Source organism: Mya arenaria, chromosome 6 (genome assembly GCF_026914265.1).
Source record: "Mya arenaria isolate MELC-2E11 chromosome 6, ASM2691426v1".
NCBI lineage: Eukaryota > Metazoa > Mollusca > Bivalvia > Myida > Myidae > Mya > Mya arenaria.
Window position 1 is genome coordinate 69,673,454 of NC_069127.1, and position 17,237 is coordinate 69,690,690.

At 34.2% G+C, this 17,237-nt stretch overlaps 1 protein-coding gene, 1 non-coding gene and 1 pseudogene across 3 annotated transcripts in view; all 3 read right to left on the reverse strand.

Annotated features, from left to right (window-relative positions):
- LOC128239287 (arrestin domain-containing protein 4-like) overlaps window positions 1-6,394 on the reverse strand; it is an 80,256-nt gene extending 73,862 nt beyond the window's left edge. Inside the window, exons 1-5 of one of the 2 annotated variants that reach the window (XM_052955868.1) lie at window positions 6,376-6,394; window positions 6,057-6,158; window positions 5,639-5,759; window positions 5,203-5,316; window positions 1,614-1,833 (exon numbers count right to left, since the gene is read on the reverse strand). The gene's annotated coding sequence lies outside the window, so the exon portion shown is untranslated. Of the gene's footprint in view, window positions 1-1,502; window positions 1,561-1,613; window positions 1,834-5,202; window positions 5,317-5,638; window positions 5,760-6,056; window positions 6,159-6,375 lie in introns of those variants that run through there. The other variant, XM_052955869.1, reaches the window with a different exon arrangement.
- An 8,178-nt stretch (window positions 6,395-14,572) lies between these two features.
- LOC128238006 (uncharacterized) lies at window positions 14,573-16,528 on the reverse strand (annotated as a pseudogene).
- A 605-nt stretch (window positions 16,529-17,133) lies between these two features.
- Trnav-uac (transfer RNA valine (anticodon UAC)) lies at window positions 17,134-17,206 on the reverse strand. The gene has a single exon. It is a non-coding gene; the product is annotated as a tRNA-Val (tRNA).
- Between the last annotated feature and the right edge of the window lie 31 nt (window positions 17,207-17,237).

Consider the following 17,237-nt stretch of genomic DNA (forward strand, 5'->3'; position numbering starts at 1 on the left):
GTTATTGATATTATACAAAAATCTTTTCAATAATGAGGGAAGACGGTCCCGAAATTGTTTTGCACCATGTTGTCAATGACAATGTTCAATAAAAAGCGTGCAGTATAAGTGAATAGCCCTGTAATCAATCTGCACCCTAGTTATCAATTGGTAAAGCTCCCCCTACTGGTTCCCATTCCGATATGGGGGTTTATGTAAATAGACAAAAACAAAGGAATCACTTTAAAACATAGTACAAGAAAAACTTGTAAACGTGTAATGACTTCTACATAATGAAACATGTATTTTGTACTTATTTATTTTAGCTTGACAGCGAAAAAAGTTATAAGCTGAAAAAATGTTTGAAAAATATCGGCTCAATCACCTGGGTAGAAACTAGTGCTAGTGTACTCATTAGAGAGGCAATTATGTTTACTCCTATATTGATTCCACCAGAAGGTTCTGACGGCTTCTTGTTCACTATAATTCTGAGTACATTTTAATAACTAATAATTTAAGTATAGTTTACAATGCCGTTGGCACTTATTCTCTAAAATAGAAACCATATCTGCTATAACACTCAAATACAATAATTAACACTTCTAATATAAATATATTATTATTATTAAGTTTTTGAAAATTCATATGACAGCCAGACAATAAAGATGAAAAACAGATAATAAACGTAACTTTTTTCTATTAAAGAAAATGATTTTTATAAGCGTTTAGATTCCAACTGAATTCTCATTTCTTTGCATTGAATTTTTGTTGGTCATTATTACTTCTTAAATATTTTTAAACTAAAGAGAATGTGACAATGATATGCTTGAACTCCTGGGCGAGGAGCTGATTTCTATTCTATACAAATAGAGCACTCTAACCCTTGCCAATTTAATTTTGATACAGTGATGTAGCAACATTGCCTTTGACACTTTAAAATAATAGTAAACTCCCTGTTCAAAATAATAAAGGAAAATTGAAGAATAAAAAGTCAATTTGAAAAAATGTTCACTAAATTGCAGTACTCATTGAAGCATTGTGACAGTGTGACATTATAAATTTGCACTGAAATTTTCACTCAATGTTACAACAATTAAACACCAAAGTTAAACATAAATGTTTGTTGAACAATAACATTTTAAAGCCAATATTATTGTACACAACCTAACAAATATCAAACCTCCAAGTAGGACTTTATAATCATTGTAAACGACTTTATTTCAAATTTAAACAAACAGAAGAAATTAATTTGGCCCCAGGAAAACTATTGAACAAATTTCATTAAAAAAAAATAAACAAACTGATTTCTTTTTAATTCTACAAATAATTGTATTGTAAAATTTACACAATATATACTTAAGTAATTAAACAACTGATTTTCACAACCACATGAATAGATTTTTCATTATGTCACAACTAAATTTTCAATTACTATTTCCATTAAAATAACTTTACGTGGTTAACCACATGTTAAATATTTTGTAATTAATCAAACAATTAATCAAACAATTATATGATATTACCTTACTATACCAAATAGTTAACAACTTTCAAGCACTAAACCTGACAAATCCTTAACAGATCAAAATATTTCGAAATGAAGTCTTTACTGTTTATATAACACAGGTACTTACTTCTTACAAAAGTTAAAACCATTAATCCACAGATCACCAATGAAACTTCAAACATCCATCAATGACTATGGACACAGGACAATCATCGTAGATTTGTTTGACAGTTCGAAAATGTCCCGTAACAGTAGTTGTGTCAATCTGCTCTGAGCTGGTTCTTCTGAGCCTCCTTGAATTCTCGAAACTCAGGAGCCAGACTTTGCAACGCTCTTTTTCCCATTCACTGAAAATGTTCATAGAAAAAACATGCTGGAAAAATAATTTGGTGAGAAATTCAAACATGCACGATAGACCCCAGTATCCAACTTCTGCGAAAACTTTCTGAAGAGCGAATTGTGCAAATGAGGATATTGATTGTTCCGGGTGTCAGTAAAGAATTATTGGTTTACAATAAATAGTCACCATGTCCTATAAAATAACATTAAAACTTCTTGTATAAAAATTCTGCTGAGCTCTACCCATATCAACAAAAGCATGAAAAAAACTTGTTATTGAAGTTAAGCCACACTCTTGGCTAAGGTCTGTCACAATATTTGTTTATATTCCATTGGAAAATACCTTTATATAGTGGGTTCTAACCATGCTGCCAATTTAAAAAAAAAAAATCTAATATTTTTTTTTTACAACTATGATGCATGCAAATATATCTCAAAATTCTGATAGAAAATACTTTAATACTGCAGCTTATGTGTCTTGGCATGTAACCCTCAATAATTCATTGTCTAAACAATAGATTAACGCACCTTGTTTTACCATGTAATACCAGCAGCTTATTTAATTAATTGGAAACTTCAAACTACCTGATCCCCTCAAAGGCTATGCCTGCTAGTGTAAACCACGAATTAAATATTTAGATACCATCAGAAAAGATGCCTTTCTTTTTAGCAAATACCTTGATCAAAGTTAGCTTGCATCAAACAATCTCCATAGCAGTACACATGTTCTGTGTCTTTGGCAACATAAACAAAAGCCAAAACTGTACAAAGCTATTACTTTACGAGATATATTTTTGCGATCTTGTTTGTGTTTTGACCATTTTTGTTGCGTTTAGTATTCCCTATGCGATAATGATATGAATCCCTTTTGAATGCTTGATAGGATTTGCATTTCATGTTGTACAAACACAGGATGGCATGCGAGCATATTCTGTGAATTGGCAAGCATTTCTAGGCAAATTTGCAAGCATGCACTTCTGTGGTCATACAGCATAAATACTCCAAAATATTTCATCAATCTGTATACCTAAATTTTGAATAATTATTCATAGCGATTTTTATTTATAAAAACTCTTCTGCACTGCATTAATTATTTAATTTTGAAGAAAAATATCAATATTATATATTTGTACAACAGATCAGACAAAATTTTGTAACGTCATACACCATTGGTTAAATGTCATCACACTAATCCAATATTAAATATAAACGATGAAATTGTAACCTCTTGCAGTTCATTCAATATTTATGTCAACTTTTCTCTATACAAAAGACTAGGTGAATAAGTTATTGTGTTAGTAGGTGACCCAATACGTACATATCACATTTACATTGATCAAAACACCAACATTTGTTGGAAATGTTTTATTTATTCATCGGGCACCATTCTGGTATGATATATAGATCAGTGACCCAATATGGGGTCACAGTGAGACCAATCCTGATCAAATGGCATTGCGTTATTGAAGTTGAATGGGTGATATACATATAGACTGATTGAAGCCTGGAATTTGGGGCATGATGGAATCAAAAACATGAGCAAAAACAAAACCCACTTAACTTAATATGTGGGTTTTCATGTTGCTCTTAAATATACTGTATATAGATGATTTTATGATAATATCATCTATATACAGTATATTCAAGAACAACATGATCATTGATGCTCAGTTTTTCTTTGAAGGGGCATAACTCAACAATTATTACAGCTGGAGTTCTGGCCATGGCTTATCATGTAGTGTTTTTTTAAGGCAACATGTGTACCAAGACTCATTTGAATAGCTTTAAAGATGCACTATTACTCCCAAATAAGATTTACAACCATTAATTAAAATAAATTGTTAAAATATACCAGAAAAGATAAACAAATTTCGAAAACGATGGTTCTTATGAAGGATACCGAGTTGAATTTGAAAGAAATGTGAAGAAAACACAATATTTCTACCTTATGAGACTATAGTAGATCACTTAAAATCTTTAAGCATTCACCAATCATTTAATGTTTTTGGGTTTTCAGCTATTAAATACATAGTTACAATCTTGTTATCAGTAATTAATATGTTCCATAAATGCATTATTTAGTAAGAAGTTAAAGATTTATCACTCAAATTTTATGTTTGTTATACATGTGTATGTATTGATTTTGAATAAGAGTGTCACTTTAAGAGATTTATATATGTTCATGTCTCTTGAACTTTCTTTACATTATGGCCAAGCTTTTGACGTTCGCAGATGCCAACACCAAGTCTATGACAATATCTCTATTTTCTCCTTTGAAGAAAAGACGTGCAAATAAAAACCTTGTGAAATTAAATCAATCTACAGTATATGCAAACCACCAAAGAGTTACGATAACAATATATATACATAATTAATTGAAATGAGTCTCCTTGGCTTCCTCATATATATTCCTTCCAGTAACACACGCTGTTTTACCATGCATTTGATAGCTTTATGAATAATACATTTGAAGTAGTGTCTGGTTTTAAAAACAAAACATAATATGAAATATCAATAATATGTAGACACAAGAAAATATGTTAATTTTCATCACTGGTGTAAGAAATAAACTTATACATCAAATAAGATATTTGTCTGCAAAACATCAACACCAACCATTGCAAACCAGCCAACGTCAAAATCATGGAAAAGTTCTGAAAAAGCTGTAACCTGGATGTAATTGTTGGAAAGTTGATGGCAATGCATGAAAGTGATGGGGAAGAAGCAAGAACAAGAATAATTGAATATCTGACCAATGTGGTTCCTGAGTGTGACCTTGACCTTTGACTTACAGAAATGGTTTTCTTATGGTCAACACTTGTACCAAGTTATTTCAAAATCTTATCATGAATGGCCAAGTAAAAGCCTACACAAGCCAATAAAAGATAGACATACACCAAACTTTGTGGCCACTATGTCAAACTCACCACATGCAGGCTCAACAAAATGTATTGGTTGTCTGGTTAGCACACTTAAGTAGTAAAGCGCACTCCCTTCTCATGAACACAGTTGTTAAAATTAGTTGCAAGCCTAAACAATAACTCTTTGGTTTTGAAAAATTTAAGTAATGGCTATATCAACTTAAAATTCTGATCTTGTCATAAATGAGGTGATATGTATTTTACTCTGATGTTGGGATCTAGGATAACCCATGAAAATTCTAGTTGTCAGGGATTGAACATGGAAGCAGACGCTCTACCACTGAGCTATCAGGATGTTCAGTTTGATTCTAAGTCTGGGTGCACTTTCTAAGTTGATGCTGCGAACAATGAAGACACCAGACAATGTTATCGCTATGTGCATGCCATGCTTTGCACTCAACAGAAACAGCTAGCTTGCTAAGAGATGAGAAAGGTTGAAACTCAGAAATGACTTACCAAAATCAAGAAAGATACAACAGCACAGATGTAAAGGAGTTATCATCTAGCAGTCTCAGGTCAATGGATGACAAAAGCCAACTCTTCTAGTCTCAAAGTCTTTATGCAGCTTTCCTGGAAACAAAAGAGTATTAAACAAGAGCACTGTGGAGTGAGCACTTGTCCATTGTTGTTATTGTAACAGGTGAACATGGGGCGTCACTCGACAATTATTAGAGCTAGAGTTACCAGCCTTGCTTTACATGTACATAATGTTGTCTTAGGCAAAGTGTTAACCAAATTTCATTTGAATATCTATAACTGTTTGCGAGATATAACAAACATTCAAAGTTTTGCACAATGATGCCGCAGATGCTGGCAGCACTGACAGCTACACCTTGGCTATGACAGAACGTTGACTTTTTTCTATATAAAAAAGGAGCTAAAAATGACTTACCTCAGTCAAAAGAGATTCAAACACCCCATGTATAGGAGATATCTGCCATTAAACTGCAACTGTCTCAGGTTGATGTATGACACAGATATTTTTCTAGGCCCGAAGTCTTGATGTAGCTTTCCTGTAAACAAAAGATGAGTTTAACACGTGCATTGCAACAAGTGTATGCCAACGTTTGTATGGATTTTTTTTTGTTTCCAGTTTATCAGGGGACATAACTCAACAAATATTATAGCAAAAGTAACAGGCCTTCCAACACATATGCATCATTATTGTCAATGGTCAACTGTTAGTGTGCAGTTTGAATTAATATCAGAAGTTACTATAGTCTTGCAAGCAGTTTTCAAATGCATATTATATTGCAACACATTACTCTATTGAAAACTAAAACCAGTGACAACTAGATAAATGCCCATACCTTTGAAATGAACCAATATCCTATACTGTAGACTGCATTATTTTGCTCCCTAGTTTACTCTCCAAAAACTGCATTTATGCTACATAAACTTAGATCACATTTCTGAAAAGACAAATTATTATGATTACTCCAGCCTACACAAAACTGCAACCCTGAAGATGGCTTTTAGTTCACAAGCTTAAAATGTGCTTGAAACTTCTTAATAAAGTAATGATAATACACAGTAAACTACTAGTACATTAATTTCGCTAAAAGAAGCCAATGTTATTTTTATAAAGTTAAATCCAATGTGGTGAAAGATACTAGATGTAGAACTGACCACTGGCTTTAAATATCTCCCTCTGTTTACATAAGGTATCACTATAAATTCCTATTTGCCTAACAGAAACATTAACCGAAATACGATAAATCTGAATGTTTGTATTATGACAGTAATTATGTTACATTGCATAACTGAGATCACTCTGGATTTTATTGATGACATACTTGATCAAAATCAGTCCAGTACAGTACTCTTGATTTCTAATATCTTAAGAAAATAAACATCTTGATTTTAACACAACTACTTAAACTTGAATAAATAGCTTACAGATTTGATCTCACAACATAATTATATACCCCTCAACTTTCATTCATATTTAATTGATCCAGATTGCACTTTATAATCATAAATTCCATCCATATCAAACATATTTTCAGCTCCTTTTCAGTTTAAGGATTCAACAATAAACATGCCTCTGAACATAAAGTTTCATTCATCAACTTTAGGCTTTCATTGAATGCATAGTTTTCAATTGTGTAAATTTCTTTTCATGACAGTCAGAGGACAGTCACTAAATATCTATTGCTAAGCTTCAGTAATGAAAACTCACAAGGCATGTCGAAGGAACAACTTGTAAACCTATTTGAATGACTGATACACTTAGAAGTCAGATACATACTTACTTAAATGATGAATTGTTAATAATAAATACAAAACTTGGAGCTTATCAGTATTTATTCTAAAAAAACAACAACAGGATTGTTTAGTATATTCCTTAAACTGATTCTCATAACAGGCTTGTTAATCAACAAAATAATGTCATGTTTAAGTATTTACAAGAATAAGCAACTGACAGTATTCAGATAACAAGTCATTTTTATGTTTAAAAGGCAATCATAAATAAACCAGAGTACACCATTTAATTATTTACACATTATTGCCAAGTCATAAACCTTTTTTAAATGCCTTCTTCTGCAGAAATTTCTTGCACAATTAATTACAACAGTGGGAGAATGTATTGATTTGTTCAAACAATAAAATAAATAACAGCAAACTGCAATTAAAACTAGAAACTCAATCTTGTATATAGCTCACCGGAATTGACAATTTGACAGAATCTTTTAAAGTTGCTATCAAGATTGACAACTGGGTAAAAATATCTAGGTTAATGATTGTTTTTTTTCTACAACCCATTTGTGGACTCAGATAAATGCATACCGTAAATGTCCTATTAAATACGCACGTTTGTTTCTTTTAACAGATAGAAAATGTTGCAAAGTTCAAGACAAAATATTTATATATAAAAAAATCAAAAATTGTTTGAACAATTCCTTTCTTTTAAGCACAAATCTGGCTCAAATTTATTCCTTATCTTAGTTCTATAAGGTCGATGGCACAAAACAACTTAAAATACTTGTCACCCTTCAACACATTACATGACCCATTGATTGTAATATGACTTTTATCATTTGCTCCTGTCATTGAATATGATAGAGTTTTAATTCAAATGACTTCAGCAGCCTGCGCAAGTGCTCTATTAAATGTCACCAATGTCATGCTTTTTATCATTTTTAGGAATTTGAGTTAAGGTAAGCCTTGTCCATTTCAAAGAACTAGAAAATAGACAAACAAAATGAAGCGTTTCTACTAGACCATGAGCCATTTTTAGGACATTTGTTAATGGTTTACATCATACTAAAAATAAATCATTATCCTTCTTCATTTTCCAGTCCTCTGACATACTTTGGAGATATATCCGTCCTACAAATCGAGGGGTGAAAGCTAAAAGGTTCTAAGTGACATTAAATAAAGAAGTAGATAGAACCTTTTCGCTTTCACCCCTCGAAATGGGCTCCATGAATAGGTGTTGAACAACATTACAAAAAGCCGATCAGTGTACATTTTGACATGAAAGTTGGCTTGAGTATAATTTGGTTCCAGAAGAGCACAATTCTTGTGTGAAATGGGGCAGAAAATGAGAATCCCAATCCATGTATTGCACAATAGGGTTACCACAAATGGATTTACCATGTCAGACAATGTTATATGTTATGAGAAACTAACACTTCATTATGTAAATAGACAACCTAGGGAATCAAACACTTGTTTTTCTTATTTCGGAAATCAGCATACCTAGATATAACATCTTACTCTGATAAAGATTGCACTCTTTTCCTGATAATTAATAAAGGTATGGCATTCATGAGTCCAATTTTAATAACTATTTCAAGTCTTTAGATTCATAATCAATTTTATATCTGATTGTATGATTATTTGTACGCGAAACTGGCATCATATTAAAGACCATTTTTTGAAAAGAACAACTTAACCCTTTCAAAACATTAATGAATTTCATTAATATTTAAGCATTTCTGATCTGTCTTCCTTATACATAAATGTATAATGTACTATAAAAAATATTAATTATAAGACAAATATTTATATTTCTTCAATTATGGTTACTAGATCCTTACATGACAATGAACATAATGCTTTTGACTGTTTGTAGATTTATGATTTAGGTGAAAAACATCTTGTCAAAGTATGAATGGAAATGCTGAAAACGCATACAGCGAAGAGTAGAACAATAATGTCTAAAACAGCATTCATTTGCATCATCTACTTTTTTTTATTTGTGTTATAATAAGTAGGTACAACTAAAAAGTATTTCAATATTTTTTAAGGAATCCAGTTATTCATTTGAAGTACTTTTTATTTCAAGTTTCCGTTTTTATTAATTTTAAGGCATATGATACTGTACTAGTTTCATGCAAGAATGAAAAAGAAATTGTGACAACATTAAGTTAACATGACTTTTGTAGTCGGAGGACGCCAAATGAAATCAAATAAAATGAGATCATTTATCACCATCATCATTTTATTTGCATTTTAATACCTGGTTCTACCTGGTTCTTGAGGCAATCTGTTAAGCCCATAAGCCTGTCTTTCCCCTAGATATCTGGTTTTGGGAGTTGTCTCCAAACAGCTTGCCATATTTGAGAATCTTGTATACTTATTTAAGTTGAATTAGTAAATCTTATCAAACAAGGTTATTTTTTTTATTACAGTTCATAAGATCATCAAAGGCGTAGGAATTATTATTGAAATAATAGTATTTTTGAATACATTTCCTTTTTTTCATAGAAATTATCACAATCTGTGTCTTTGGCCCTTCTTGGGGCCAGAATTCGGCCCTATTCCTCTTCTGAAAAATGTACCATTTTCCTTTACTAAAGTGACAAAATCACCTTTTAATTTTATTGAGAAAGTTTGACCTGTTTAAATTTAACAAATGTATATTTTGCCATTTGGGCATTTATGAAAAAGTCAATAAGTTGTTTAATAAAGGGTTTGAAAAAGTTAAACATCATATGAATCAATAAAGTTGAACATCATATGAATCATGTTAGTATTTTTGCCTTTTTGCCATAATGATGCTATTTTTCCTTATTAAACAGCCCTGCCACTATTCCTTATAAGTTGAAAAAAAAAACGCTGCACTCTCTCTAATTTAATTAGTGACCAATAATGTCTATTTTATGCACCAGTCAATTGTAACCACAGCCCCCCCCCCCCCAGGTCCGGGGGTATACCGGGGATAGCCGGGGAAATAGGCCGTGTTTTTACCTTTCAGGTGGCCCCGCAGTGCCGTGCAAAATATAGCGGGGAATGGACTTACCTAGGCTCCCTGGGGTGCGGAGGCATTTGGCGGGGATTTGACCATCAGTTCGTCCCCGCAGGGCGGAGATTTTACCCGGGGTTGGCTGGACCGAAAGTCAAAGTCCCCGCTATTCCCCGGACCTGGGGGGGGCAGTGGTTACAATTGACTGGTGCATTATGCACCAGTCAATTGTAACCACAGCACCTCTTTCATTACATTCAATGCCTAAATTGCACCCTGTTTCTATTGACATGGAATGGGTTTAAATTCTTAATTAACAAAAGTAATTTCCTTAAAGCTGCACTCTCACAGATATCCTATTTTTACAACTTTTTTATTTTTTGTCTTGGAAAGAGCAAATTTTTGCGTAAATATCTGCAAACTAAAGATAAAATAATGCTGACAAAAAATCAGATCGCAGATTTTTATATTTACAGGGTTCGAATTTAAGTTTGAGGAGCACTTGCAAATTTTTGCGAGTGCTTTTTGAGGCAACTCGCAAAATGAAAAATCAACTTGCAATTTTATTATTTGCTTTATTCCCTTATAATATTTTCTAATTAAAGTAGAAAATTACACTTAAGACACATTATAAATATTAAAAAGTATCAATCTTGAGTGACTCGACTACTAGAACTTGTTGATGGCTTATTCTTTTTTTGGGGTACGGAAATACTCGTCAGATGCTGGCCGCTTATTGATAACAAAGCTGTCCAATAATTTGACATTGTTCACTTTGTATATTTACCCTCGCCATCGGGTAATACCCATTCGGCAAGCACACTACAGATTTTATTAAGTCTTTAAGTATTAAAAACAATAACTTTCCATATATAAAATAAATAAAAGCAACAGTAAATGTAGCCTGGATGCTTTGGACCATGAAATATATCGATCGACGAAGTCCATTCACTTTGACAGTTGGGCGGAAATATATTCAAAGGTTGATGGGGTTTACATATAGAGCATGATAGCGCTAAATTTAGTCAATGATTCAGCTAGGTGATTACGTCATTTGTATTAACTTTTTTTAAGCACGCCTCGGAGCATCCCGGAAAGATTCAAGATAAAACTCGGCTTTTTCCGTATTTGTTCTATTTTTGAAAACTTACTAGAACATGACTCCATACTGTCTTCTTTATACTGGTAGTGTAAACATGCCATTTACAGGCTGTTAACACTCGACTACGTAGTGGAGTTAAGTTCAAGTTTATTCTACTTTCCTTTTAACTTTTTGTGGTCTATAAAAAGCCACTCGCAGAATTTTGCGAGCTTGAAAAAAAGTCACTCGCAATTTGCAAATGTCGCTAGCATTTTGCGAGTTAGTCCAAATAATTGTACGTTGGCGGATTTTTTTTTAGATTTTTGATATGGCAAATCCTTCACGTACAAATTGTTTAGTATCAAAAGTGGGTAGTTGTTCCGATCAGGATTCCGGGTTAAAGCATATAGAGTCTATAAAATATCATAAAAACAAGAAATATTACCAGATAATGTTATTTTATATTAGTTCCGTACACAAAAAATAAATATCCAACTTATAATTATGAGTTTGACGGCTTTTTTTCATTTCATTCTGTCAAAACATAACGATATATACATGAAGGGCACCTGCAAGGCTTTCAGGGCACAGTTTTAAATCGCTCGGAACATTTCGGCCATGGCCGAGTTGTTACGATTGTAGAACGAGGTCTATCTCTAAGCTTTGTCGGAGGAGGCCGAGTTATTACGATTGTATCTATTGTTCCCCTTCGCATAATTGTTTTCTGTGTCAGTCAACTTTCGTTTTATTTGAAAGGTAAACAACTTGTTTTAATGCATTAAATGCTTGTTTAGTGCAAAATTACATCTCACTTACATGGTAAAATATGAATATATCTCTTTATGATCAATTTCAACCATAAAATACTTCACTTAAAACAATTTCAATATTTTCAAAACACCCCCGTTTTTTGCACATTCCCGTTTAGACGTTAGGGATTGGAAGAATCCCGTATAACACCATACATGCCATATCCCCCGGAGGGGGATAAAATCCCCCGGTATTTCGACCCATCCCCCGGTCTCCCGGAGGGGGATGAAAATCCCCCGGAATTAAAAAGTGTTTAAAATTACGCAAATTTATCAAAATTACGCAAATTTATCACAGGGTTTAATTATATATGCCTGTTTACAGTTATAATGCCCTTCCTGTCCTGAAGCTTAATTGGATTATCAACTGATGGTGTGTTTTAACAACACCTATTGGGTGACACTTAATAAATCAGCAGGGCACATTTTATGCATTGTTTTGATTGAAACTGACAGAATTTGCGTTAGAAATGTCAATTAGACCGGTCAGATAAAAGGTCGATTTTCATTGGTTAAAACTATAATTTTTATCCAATCAGAGAGGATGTAACAAATTAAAGCGTTCTTCATAACATGTGTCATTGTCATCAAAAGAATTAATAATTTAAAGGTGACTGTAAATTATTCAGTAAAGAAAAGGATTAAAATAACTAATAGACAATGCTGTTCTTTGTTATGCCTCACTAATATGTTTACATACATGACATTGACCTTCATCGCAAAAATCGGAAAATAACAGAACTTCAGAAGAGAAACTGAAAGTAGACAATTCGGATGAAATGACTTTTATTTATTTATTATGGTGGTGATGTTTTTTGTTGTTGTTTTTTATGAATGCCAAAAGAAGATATGTTTATGAACTTAATAAATTATGCATTTGCTTTTTATCAGAAGCAAACAATTCTGACTATTTGGGAATTGAAATGAAAAATATTGATAATTCATTCCATTCTCTCTATTAGTCTGAAAGTCATCATTTATGATCATAGGCAGCAGATTTTGTATCCAATTTTAGAGGAAGGTAAGCACATTAAATTGTCTCTGAAACATATTTTTCTGTGAAGTATTCTATTTTGCAAGTGAGTGATTTTATTATGCAATATGGTTGTGTCTCATAAAAATATAGATGAAGTGCTGGAAAAAGGGGTAAACAAGGTGAATTGGCATGTGTGTCATGCTCGTAATACTTCATGGCGATGATGAAAATCCCCTGGTATGTGACCAAAATCCCCTTAGTTGTGGACATAATCCCCTCGGGAGCCTTTCAAAATTATGGCAATTTTTTTTTTTCGTACTTGCGTCTTAAAATACTTTGAAATTTTGCCGAATTAGATCTGCTAAAAAATCCCCCTGAATACTACCAAAATCCCCCTGAATTTTCAGACTTTTGAACAAATCCCCCTGAATGGTCTCCAGAAAATATGGCATGTATGTAACACGTCTATTATTTTAGACTATTTGCGAGTATGCGAGTCAAATTTCAAACCCTGATTTATGTTCCAAAATAATTGTTTTACGGCTTAAACAGTTACTAATGGTTTAAGAAAAATGCATAACACATCAATTTTTTAACTTAAGTATAAAAATCTGTGATCTTATTTTTTGTCAGTCTTATATAACTGGTTTCCATGGCTTTTCACAAAAATTGAGCGCTCTAAGGCAAAAAAATATAAGAAGTTGTCAAAATGTTCAATCTGTGAGAGTGCAGCTTTAACAATGCAATACATCCCATTGAGATTCTCAATGATCCGTTTTAAATATATGATACATGTATACAATACTTTCGGAGAAACATTTACAGTGTTTTCCACTCTTGACAAATTATTTCTTCACATTAGACTTAAAGTGATTAATATTGTCTACACTAAAGCTTTTAAAATATTCAGACATTCCTACACTATCTAACGCCTGGTATCAATAACATCTAACGTTTTATCTCCACACGTGTGTCTGTTTCCTTTTTTATGACAAAATTATATATAAGGGAGGTAACATACCAGCAATAAAGTGGCAGGAAACATATTTAATCATTTTATTAAGCTTCAAGTAGCAGTTACCTCCCTTACCACAAGGTTTATCAAATAAAGGTATATCGAATAAAATATATGGCAGTTGTGGGGCTTTCCCAAATTTCCAGCAATATACATTTCGCCCCGTTTGTGTTAGGTGACTTGCAAGAAAAAGTGGCTCAAATTGTCATAGTATCACGGCGATTTGAGCCACTTTTTATAGTACCCGACGATATGTCCCTAAATGCATTATGGGCCAATCGTTGTAAAAACAAGACAAACTTAATTTATACACAATAACAGAGTTGTAGGCAAAAGGTTTTTTAATTATTCTTATTCATTTTTTTCCGAATATTCGAATACCGATTTTGACATTCGAATACCAAACGTTTGATCGAATATTCGTTTGCATCCCTACTGAGTTATTATAATTAGCAATTAATGCATTATGTCCTACTTATTACGTGTGAGCAAACACCAATTTAGGAAGAAAGGAATAATTCAGTAGACCATTTTATTAAATATTTTAGCTTTTGATGTGTATGTTGACAAGCGGAGTGTGTGAAATCGTTTATTACTCAAAACAGTGTTTTTGCATATTTTTTTATTTATCTATGTAATACATGACTGTGCCTAAAATAGCATTGTTAATAAATGAAGAAATCTTAAATGGTGTTTAAAACTATTTAATAAATATAAACAGTACAGCCTATGCATTGTGTACACAACAATCTCAAAAGTCCTCCTCATAGCGGTCCCAGGCGTCGAAGAGTCGTCCAAGGAGTGAAGTCCATACTACTTACGTTGGATGTGGGTGAGTAGATGCTCGCTGACCAGGCGGATCTGCAGGTCGACCGTCTCGGATTCACCGCGGAGGAGGGGGACCAAGACATAGAAGCCAAGGCTTGCTCTACCAGCTTTGGTGTTGATACGACGATGCCATCCACCGACGTCGTTGTTCGTTCTTATGTGTTCTCGGAAAACAGACCAGTTCTCTGGTCGCCACATGGAACCGTTTATCCAGGTCCGCTCCACGTACTCGACGACCCGATAGACAGGGCCGCCCACCTCGGCTGCTGTCAGTTTCAGTTGTTCAAACGCAGGGACAATATGTGCTCGGTCGGCAGGTAGGATAGTGACATAACCTTCCGAAGGAAGTCAAACTTTTCCCCCTTCTTGATGTAAGCAGTCGTCAGGCCATCCCCTTGGAATTTCCTGTATATCCGTTGCGTCCGGTGGAAGACACAACCCTTTATTATGGTCCCCGAATTGCCTGCCATGTGGCGGCCTCGAAGTCCAACATGAACCACTCCACCAAGGGCTGGCCTAGGTGTCGTAGCTGATTCTCAGCACCTCTATGTAGTCGTGTTTAGTTCTTCGTGATAATAGTGCGTAGACAAGTGGGACCTGCTTTGTGTCCTCACCATTCTTTACAAAGCAGTGGATGGTGGCGAGCTGACAAAACGGATGTTTCACCAGCTTGAAGGTTCCGTCTATAAACCATCTCCTAGACTATCGGAGGTGGTGTAGCTGCTGCTGTGTCGCGAAGATGATATGGCGCTGACCGTCGACCCGTATATCGTCAGGGATAAACTCCTCGCCGATGAATTCCCACTCCAACTGTAATTCAAGGTCAGCTAGATCACCGCGGGCGTTGCCGTCTGTGATGGTTTTCCGATCGCGCCAAGTTGTCAGGCTTTGGTAGGCAGACGTCATCTGGTGTCGTCATCTGCTTCATAACTCGCACGCTGATATTTGCTGCGGACTCGAAGACGCGCTCCCTAGCGGGGATCGGCCGGATGGACATGACCGACAATGCTTGGAGTGAACATATCGCCGAATTGCTTGACGCTTTCGTGGCAGGTCATCTTCTTGCTTCTTATACTGCACGTCCGATAAGTGCGACCACCGGGCCCTTGTTACGGCGAGCTTTATATGTGTATCCGGCACAACTGATGGGCTTCCGGCCACCACGCTTGCTGCCACCGGGCCTCTACGACCTCGAAGGTCACCGGTATATCAGCGGGAACCTCTTTGTCTAGGGGCCTGTCCGGTGATGGGGGCGGAGGCCACAACAAAGCCTTTGTTCATTAATTAATGGTGCATTGTCCATACATTTATGGTTGCATCTATAAATAATGGGTTCACCGTACATTTTTTTACTTCTGGACAACATAAAACACCCACTAATCTAAAATTTCTTAATTCCGTAATCTACCCGAAGAACGTCGTAGATTCTAAGTTTGGATGAACACACGCACGAATGCACGTGACCGTGCTGCAAAGCAATACAAAATGCAAATGCCTTTCATTTTTGTACACCAGAGAGATGATGATAAACGTACTACATATTATATTTATCATTAACAAAACTCTGATAAATGAGAATGCTACCGTTTGGTCTTAAATCATGATATCGATAATAAAAAAAATATTATATACTAAATCATGATAAGAACTAAGACACATAAATTATATACTAGCTGGACAGTCAAACCAAAATTGAAATATAATAGTACATAGTAAGTAACATCTCATTTACAATAAGTCAGAAATATAATCACTGATAAAGGCGGGCCGGGTATGTTTTAAAGCAGGTTTCCGGGTATAGTTTTAGTACCTTCTGCCCGATTTATACGCTGCACTACCATTATACTGTAAGGTGATTACGGGTATTAAACTCTGTCATTTTTTAACGTCAATAATGTAAACGGATGTGATTCTTCTTCATGTATTCCATGCTGCCAAAATACCATTTACGGTTATCATTAACAAATGTTTTTTATTAAACTCTGCATAGCTGTTCCGTAATGTTTTAAATATGTTTTGTATAAATAGAATTAATGCATGGCATTGCATAGATTTAAAGCTATACTATCATTGACCAATCCACGCGTTTTGTCATCAACCTCTTACTTATGCGCTATGTATATGATCATGTTGACAATCGTTGTTGTTTTTTTCTTGCTGAATTGTATAATTTATGGTAGGTATATTCGATGGAATAATACATATAATTAAAAGATGAAGCCATATGTTATGGACTTATTTTAAATATCACATAGTTATTATATAAATATATTTCAGGCCTCCAGGCTGGGAGTGGGATTTGTTAAATATTGGTCACCGTGACCAGACCGATCATGCTCTGATGGGCGAGAAGAATCTTATATACAAATTTGAATTTCCTTTTCTGTTGCCAATCTAATTATTATGGTGCTATTTTTTTCTTTCAGACTATTCACCAAAAAAATTCGCGTTTGTGTTATAATTAATAATTAATAAAAAAATACATGGTTCCACTGGGGCTCGAACCCAGGACCTTCTGCGTGTAAAGCAGACGTGATAACCACTACACTATGGAACCCAACTGACAAATTGAACGGAAATAAAAATTA